This window comes from Rhinopithecus bieti, unplaced genomic scaffold (assembly GCF_001698545.2).
Source record: "Rhinopithecus bieti isolate Rb0 unplaced genomic scaffold, ASM169854v2 scaffold_7888, whole genome shotgun sequence".
Lineage (NCBI taxonomy): Eukaryota > Metazoa > Chordata > Mammalia > Primates > Cercopithecidae > Rhinopithecus > Rhinopithecus bieti.
This window is the reverse complement of record NW_016805944.1, coordinates 110,262-118,493: the sequence shown is the minus strand read 5'-3', so window position 1 is coordinate 118,493 and position 8,232 is coordinate 110,262.

Below are 8,232 nucleotides of genomic sequence, written 5' to 3'. Positions count from 1 at the left end.
AGCCCTGCTGTCCCCGCCGCCGCCCCCACCCCCGACCCGTTGGGATCTCGGTGTCTGCCTCAGAGCCTCCCTGACTTCAGCCAACCCGCTCCAATTCTGCGACCCCCTTCCCTCTTCCACCCCTCCATAATGCCCTTCGCTCCTCCCGGGCTCTGCAGTGCTCCTGGGACCCACCTTTTTCTCATTGACCATTCTGCATCCCTTAATTGTGGCTCCCACTTTTGAGATCCGTGACCCTTCTGCCTCTTCTCGATTCTGCTCTCACCACCCTTCAGATCTGTCCTCGGCCCCTTCTTTGACCTACCTGCTGTGCTATTATTCTTGTCTCAGAATATGTTGCACCCTGGGAGCTGTCCCTTTAGGACCTGCGGTTCCAACCCCTTGGAGATCCATCTGAGACCCCTATTCAACCAGGCACTGCTGCCCCAGGTCTTCCACTTGGACTTAATCCGGTTCCCTCGTGGGCCCTACTATCTGCATTTCTGTCTGCTCTCTCACAGAGCCTGCTGCACCCCGGGATGCCCCTCGGCTGGCCTTCTGACCCTTCCGTGCCCCAGTTCATTCCCCTGATCCCCTCGGGCTTGGCTGCACCGCGCTTGCCTCTTCCCCTTCTCAGCTCTTGTTACGTTTGCCATTCAGACCCTTTCCTCTCTTCCATACCTTTCTGCCTCTCAGCTCTGCCCCTTGCCCGACCTCAGATCTTGCTGCTCTCCCCTCACCTGCTTGCTTCTGACTCTGCCTTCCCGAGAAGCAGCCTCCTCCTGCTTCTCTGACTCTGCAGGTCTCCCATTTCTGCTATTCACTCAACTGATCTGTCCCTAACTCAGACTGCCTTCAGTTTCAGCCCCAGTGTTCTCTTGGAGGTTTCCTCTCTCCTCCACCTCCTTTTTGGCACTCCTCTGAGCTACTGCATTCATTTGCTACTCCTTTCTTTGGCCTGTCTCTCCTTCAGTTCTCTGCCTAAAAACTGCTTCCTGTCCCCTTTGCTCCAACTCCTCTCCTCCCCGTTTTAGCCCTTAGACATACCCTTTAACGTCACTATACCTCTGATACCTCCCGGCTGGTCACCCATCCCCTTCCCCGTTCTGCATCTCACAGACCTGCCCCTAGATCCATTTTGTACCTGCACTTTCTCCTCGTTTTTTTCAATTCTGCCCCATCCTCTATTTAGTGTTTCCCTCCCCAGCTCGGCTCCTTCGGAGCTGTCCACTTGCCCGCATATTTTTAGACCGGTTTTTAACTTCTGTATTGCCGTCCGCGCTTGGAGCGGTCTTTTAACACTGGGGTTCTTGTCGCTGTGTCCCCTCTCTGTTCCCTCCCGAGTCTTAAGTTTTCCACATGACATTCTCTTCCCCCCACCATTTTGATTCAGCCCTCACCCTTCACTCTGCTTTATTTGCCCACCCTCCACTGCCCTGCCTCTTGTCTTCTTTTGGAGTTCTCACTCCCTCCGATTGTGACATTAAGATGTCTTCTTAATCATTTTTTCCTATGTATCCCCCCACCTTCCTCTTGGAGCTGCCTCAGTGCTGTGATAGATTCTCACTCCCCTTACTCCCCTTTGATATCCCTCTCCCAATTCTGTTCCTCTTGAACTTGTTTCCTTCCTCACCTTTTTTTTTTTTTTTTTTTTTCCCCTTTCCCCTTGTATCTTGGCAGGCTCCTTCTCTTCCCATTTAGTTCCTATCAGACCTGCTCATCGCAGCTCACCACCCGTGGCCCACCCATTCCCCATTGAGCACTTCCCCTTTCAGGCATGTCTTTCTCTGTTCTCCATCCCTCTGCTGCAGAGGCAAAGGGGCTGGATTGGGCCTTAGGCTCTCAGGCTCTGAGACTGCAGAATCTCTCTCTGCGCCCTAACCCTGAGGGTTCTATCCCCAGGGATCCTGAGAGATCTGGGTAAATAGGTGGGGACTGGTTGATTGTTACTGCTCTCTGGAGTCTGGGAGTGTCTCCCCCATTTCTCCCACTTCTACTAGGTTAGTAGTGTGGGGGGAGGTAGATCTCTTTCCATTGCCCCATTTTGTTTTCTCTGCTGTTTGCTCTCCCCCTTCCGATCTCTGGGCTCTGCAGCTTTGTGTCCTTTGGAAAAGGGGATTGCAGCTGCTCACAGATCTTTATTCTCTTTCTCACTTTCCCTCTTTCCTTCTCTGAGTGGTTGCATACAGTACCCTCTCTCCTATTCCACCTCTAAGCCAGCACCCCTAGGAGTGTGTTTTTTTTCCCCCCAGCTGACAAGTCATTTTGTTTTACCTCTAGCTGGGGGAATGCCAGTTCTCGGATTCTCCCCATCCCACTGGGGGTTATGGCCACACTTGGACCTAGGGAAGGTACAGTCTTGCCTTCCCTAATGGCCTCTGGTTTGCAGTGTGACCTTGGGGGAGGGGATGGGGAAGATGGGCTTATTTCTTTTTCACCTCTGCTCCAGGGAAGGCTCCAGCTTCCTGGTCTTCAAAATGGTGAGGGCTTGGGTTTGGAAAGCACTTTGCGGTTGTTTGTTGAAAGAGAGAGTGCCAAGTGTCACTCAGATTTCTGCCCTCTGGTATTGCAGGCTCTCCCTGCCACAGGAGCTGAGTGCCTCTGGGCAGATCCATGCTAGATTCTGGGGCTCATTGGTGTACAAGAGGTGTGTGGGTGGGCACTGACATTCCTTAAGCTTTTTGAGTGACCTGGTTTGGTAGAGTTAGAAAAGGGTGCCAGGAACTGGCGGATGTGATTGGATTTTTAGTCTTATTATCTGAGAAATGCGTCTTAGCTACCATTCCTGAGCGATTTTCTTTAATGACTATATGGTTGGGCGGGGGGGCGGATTTAGGAAGTTCATTCAGGGGTAAAGGTGGTTTTTACAGAAAATCTATCCAACCATTTTCCTTCCTTAACTTGGGAAAGGGGATCTTTTGCATGTTCTGGGTTTATTTATTTTATTTCTTAAGTAAATCAAAAGCCTGATTTTTTTTTTCCCTGCTGTGGCCTAGGGCAATTGTATATTAAAGTAGCCATCCAACTGTGAAGGAGCATTTACTGGAAGGACTTTCTTAACTGAGCTATGATCAAACTTTGTTTATTTTAGTACTTATTTAGAAATAATTCTGTGTGGACACATTTGAAATAAAAAACATTCACTGGACCATTCACTCATCAAATATTAGGGCATTTGTATATGAGACAGTGAAGAGGGCTGATGGTAGATCTGTATGGCTCCTTGAACTTTTTAAAATTTTCTGACAGAATCTGGTAATTTTAATGATCTATGTATGGCATGGGTTTTCACCATTATTGACTTAAAGATTTTTGATTCATTTCCGTTGGTGAATTTTTAGCCTTGTATATCATGATTAATTTCCTGAATTTATCTTAGAGTTTGTGTTACCCATGTTAGTATCAATGGTTGTTTTGTTTTTTATTCTTAATATAGAAGTGACAGATAATTAATAAAAACAACTGTGTATGCAGTACTGCTTAAATGTGTGTCCCCAAGTTTTAATATCATTGGCAGCATAAAAAGGTCCTGCATGCCAAAAGCCTAAGTTTACATAATAGGGAGAGAGGAAACACAGAATAAAGAGCTGATTTTTCCACCTGCACTGCTAACCGATGTTCTTAAAGACTGTCAGATTTCTCTGAGGCCAGCAGAGGCCCCAACTCCAGCATTGACATTTGCTTTCATGATGGAATTGGATGCTACAGAAATGTAAGGTGGTAGCCTTGGCCTTCTGGCACAGTTAATATGCCATTTGGAGTCGGGGGGCTGGAGCAGGAGATGGCAGTAGACAACTGCTTTCAATGTAGTGACATGTGTTCAAGGGCTCTTGCCCTGCCTAGGAAATCTTTGTAAAGACTTTTAAAAACTAATCTGATCAAAGTTCCTCGTTTAAGTCATCATCTTGTTTTCAACTAACTTTTTTTTGGTCATGCCCCCCCCTTTTTACCTGCCCCCCATTTTCCTTGGCATGATGAAGGTTGACATATTTAGGACAGTGACAAATCAGAAAATACTCATTCTTCTTGATCCAGAAGAGAAGAAGTTGAAAGAAGTTGTCGGTGTGCAGATTCATGGGCAGATCCATGGACCTTGGTGGTGACTTTTGGCAAAGGACACAGCCTGGGTGGGGTGGGGGCTGCACAGGTGACAGTAAACCATAGCTTGATAGATGTTTGGTGAGTCTGCATGTGAGGAGGTGAGGCATCAGGTCAATATAGTTGAAGATTGAAAAGATTGGAGTGGCTGTTGGTCTCCGTCTAGTCTGGTCTGCTTCCCATCTTTGGTCCACTGTGGTCTCCTAAGAGGTGTTGGGCTGCTTGCAGGGTCTTCCTGTGATCTGCTATGACTATTGTCAGTCACCACCTGGCAGTCTAAACAAACAATGTCTTGATTTACACAGTCATCGTGACTTTTTTTTTTTTCTTTTGAGATGGAGTTTCACTCTTGTTGCCCAGGCTGGAGTGCAGTGGCGCAATCTCAGCTCCCCACAACCTCCGCCTCCCGGGTTCAAGCGATTCTCCTGCCTCAGCCTCTCAAGTAGCTGGGATTACAGGCATGCGCCACCATGCCAGGTTAATTTTTGTATTTTTAGTAGAGATGGGGTTTCATCATGTTGTCCAGGCTGGTCTTGAACTCCTGACTTCAAGTGATCCACCTGCCTCGGCCTCCCAAAATGCTGGGATTACAGGCATGAGCCACCACACCTGACCTGTTTTTTCCTTTTTTAAAAAAATCTTCTGTTATTCATCACGGCACTATCCATGATGTCCAGTTGGTAAGATTTCTTTTTCACGATCTATAAAATGGCTAAAATTGAGATTATTTGCATGAAGAGAGAAGGTGACTAGCAGAAATACCTCCTTTGATGTCTTGTGTTCATTGGAACTCAGTGTGAAAGTCCGTGCCTGGTCTAGCCTCCTCATTTACAGATGGAGGAATGGAAGGCTGGCATAACGCATTGTGACAGGCTTCCTGCCACAGCAGAAAAGTACTGAACTTATATAAGGGCGGGGACCTGCCTTCTGTTCTAGGCCTTGTCCTAATTAGTTGGGACCTTGAACAAATTGCTTTACCTCTCTGGGCTTCACCTTCCTAGTCTGAAGCCTCGTGTGCTGTCCAGGTCTGATTGTACATTCTTGTTGTCCTGGGTCACTTAACCAAGTTAGAGCTGGGGCTTAGGACTAAGCTCCTGTTGCTGCTCTTTGATTCCTCCCTCACCTGCCAATCCCCAACTGCCTGTCATCAAGTCCTGTAACCCGGAGTTTGTGTAGGGCGCTCTTTCCCTGGGAGACGCAGTAAAATGAACTGGATTACCCTTGTTGTATACTTTTCAGATATAAAAGAAACACTGCCTGTTTTCAACCATTCACATGGAAATTACTTTATAATTTAGGGGATGGGATTACCCAGATTATATTAGCTACATAACTAAAACCATATATCTCTTTTAAAACAATATGGAATTTTTCAAGCTGAGTCATTGTTGACCTAGGCTCTCAAACAGCAATGTTCTGAATAGCACTTGTATTCCTGGCATTAAGAAATGCAAACAAATAATTCATGTTCATCTTCCCGAAAGTTTCTTTCTATTTAAGTTTTGATCCAATGCTTTATCAGGCTTCATCTATGAAGAATTCTTGAAGATAACTTTTGGCATCTGTCAATCTAATTTTCATTTATTTGCTTCTCTGATATTGAGAAATGCCATTAAGTTGATGTATTAGCAGAGAACCAGATACTTTCAGCCATGAAGTGTCATTACAGGAAAGTAATATTTATTTTAGTTGAAAATAGCCAGACTTGCCTATCTCTCTCATTTTCCTTTATTGAAACAAACATTTTCTTTTTATGCACTTTGCAGCAGTTGTGACTGTTGTATTATAGATCTGTAGGTATTTTCTGCCCCTTTTGCTCTCCTAATATCTCTGCATTCTTACTTGGATGATGTCCTCATCCTGGCGACTGTAGTAAATTGGTAATTGAATTTGAACAACTGAGAGGCAACTTCCTATGATGTAAAGAATGTTGAAGAAACCTGGGTTCTAGCCCTAGCCCTGCCATTTACTAGCCATGTAACTAGCCAAATCATTTTCATTTCTCTGGACTACATTTCCTTCGTTTGAAAAATGAAGGGATTATACTAGTTAGTTCCCATTCTGCCTTATGTTGTGGCTAATAATAGATTGTCATCTCTCTGTAGATAAGACAGTAAACTCCTGAGGATGAGGAGCCTCTTACATTATCTTTGATTTCCCACCACACCTAGCAGAATACTTTGTACTTGGTAGGCCCCCATTGCATCTGTGTTGATAGAAGATAAAACAGGTGCCAGAGTCTTTTTTTTTTTTTTAGATGTTTGTACCAACTGTAATGGCCATTTGCAGACTTTAAGTGCTTAGAGGGTGTGCTGTCCTGGTCAGCTTTTTTTTTTTCTTTCTTTTTTTTTTTTTGAGACGGACTCTTGCTCTATCGCCCAGTCTGGAGTGCAGTGGCGAGATCTCGGCTCACTGCAACCTCTGCCTCCTGAATTCCAGCTATTCTCATGCCTCAACCTCCCAAGTGGCTGGGATTGCAGGCGCACGCCCACCATGCCCATCTAATTTTTATATTTTTAGTAGAGACGGGGTTTTGCCACGTTGGCCAGCCTGGTCTCGAACTCTTGACCTCAGGTGAGCCACCCGCCTTGGCCCCCCAAAGTGCTGGGATTACAGACGTGAGCCACTGCGCCTGGCCCTGGCCCAGGATACTTTAATCCACGTACTTGCTGTATTATAAATTTCTTGATCATGGTGACACAGTTAATAAGTAGTAAGGCAGTGTTAAGAATCCAGATCTGTCTGATTTCAAAATTTGTGATTATTTTATTAGGCTACGTTGCCTCTCTGGGCGTATAATAATTAGCATAGTTCATCACCTTAAGGAATTTATAGTCAGTTGTAAACAGTTAACTATATAGGGTGAAGGGAAGTAAATGTTGAATAGACTATTCTGATTGGTATCTGGCTCCTTGGGACATAATCCTGTATTAATAGTCTTGAAGACTTTCATATTCAGAGATTTGAGCACACAGTAGGTTCCGTATCACAGTATTTTGAAAAGAATCTACACCACAAGTACCAGCTTGCCTTTTTAGCCAGCATATTTGGAAAAGTTGAGCATTTTATTTCTGACCTGGATTCAAACACAGGTGTAACAAAACTGTAAGTAAACTAGTCTAACAGGAAGAAGGTAGAGATGTTTGATCATGTAATAACTCCTTAAATCTACATTTTTTTCAGCAAGTAGAAAAGTATTTGGGTAGCTACAAATTGAGATATTTCTTTAGGTAGCCAACTAAAAATATATGCACAGAATATATACAACTACAATTTGTAAATTTACAATTAAAAATACAAAAAAGAAACATACAGATAGAAATACATCTTTCCTCTTGAGTTATTTATGTGGAGCTCACTATGATACTTTTTTTTTTTTTCTGGTGACGTAGTCTTCCTCTGTCACTCAGGCTGGAGCGTAGTGGTGCTCACTTAGCTCACTGCAACCTTCACCTCCCAGGTTCAAGTGATTCTCCTGCTTCAGCCTCCCAAGTAGCTGGGATTACAGGCGCTCGCCACCATGCCTGGCTAGTTTTTTGTATTTTTAGTAGAGATGGGGTTTCACCATGTTGGCCAGGCTGGTCTTGAACTCCTGACCTCAGGTGATCCTTATGCTTCGGCCTCCCAAAGTGCTGGGATTACAGGCCTGAGCCTCTCCATAGGGCCATGATACTTTATTTAGTAACTTTTTGCATTTAAAAAAATGTTAGTCTAAAAGTATGCTGGTTAGTTATAGCTAATAGCCTCCTGAGGTGTATATATATAGTTGGCCAGGTGTGGTGGCTCACGCCTATAATCCCAGCACTTTGGGAGGCCAAGGTGGGCAGATCACCTAAACACCTAGCCCCCAGAGGTAAAGGCTGTAATGAGCCATGATCGTGCCACTCCAGTCCTGCCTGGGTGATGAAGTGAGACCTTGTCTCAAAAAAAAAAAAAAAAAATTATATATATGTATATGTGTGTGTGTGTATGTGTGTGTATATGTATTTGCATTGTGTGTTTGTGTATGTATATAGTTGCATTGTACTTTTTCCTCATTTTCATTTAAAAGAAAGGTCAAAACTGTGGCTTTATCTCTTGCAGCCTGCACTACTTAGGAATGAGACAAAGGAAAATGATTACCATTAATTGCCATGGGCAATTAAAAGAGTTCTT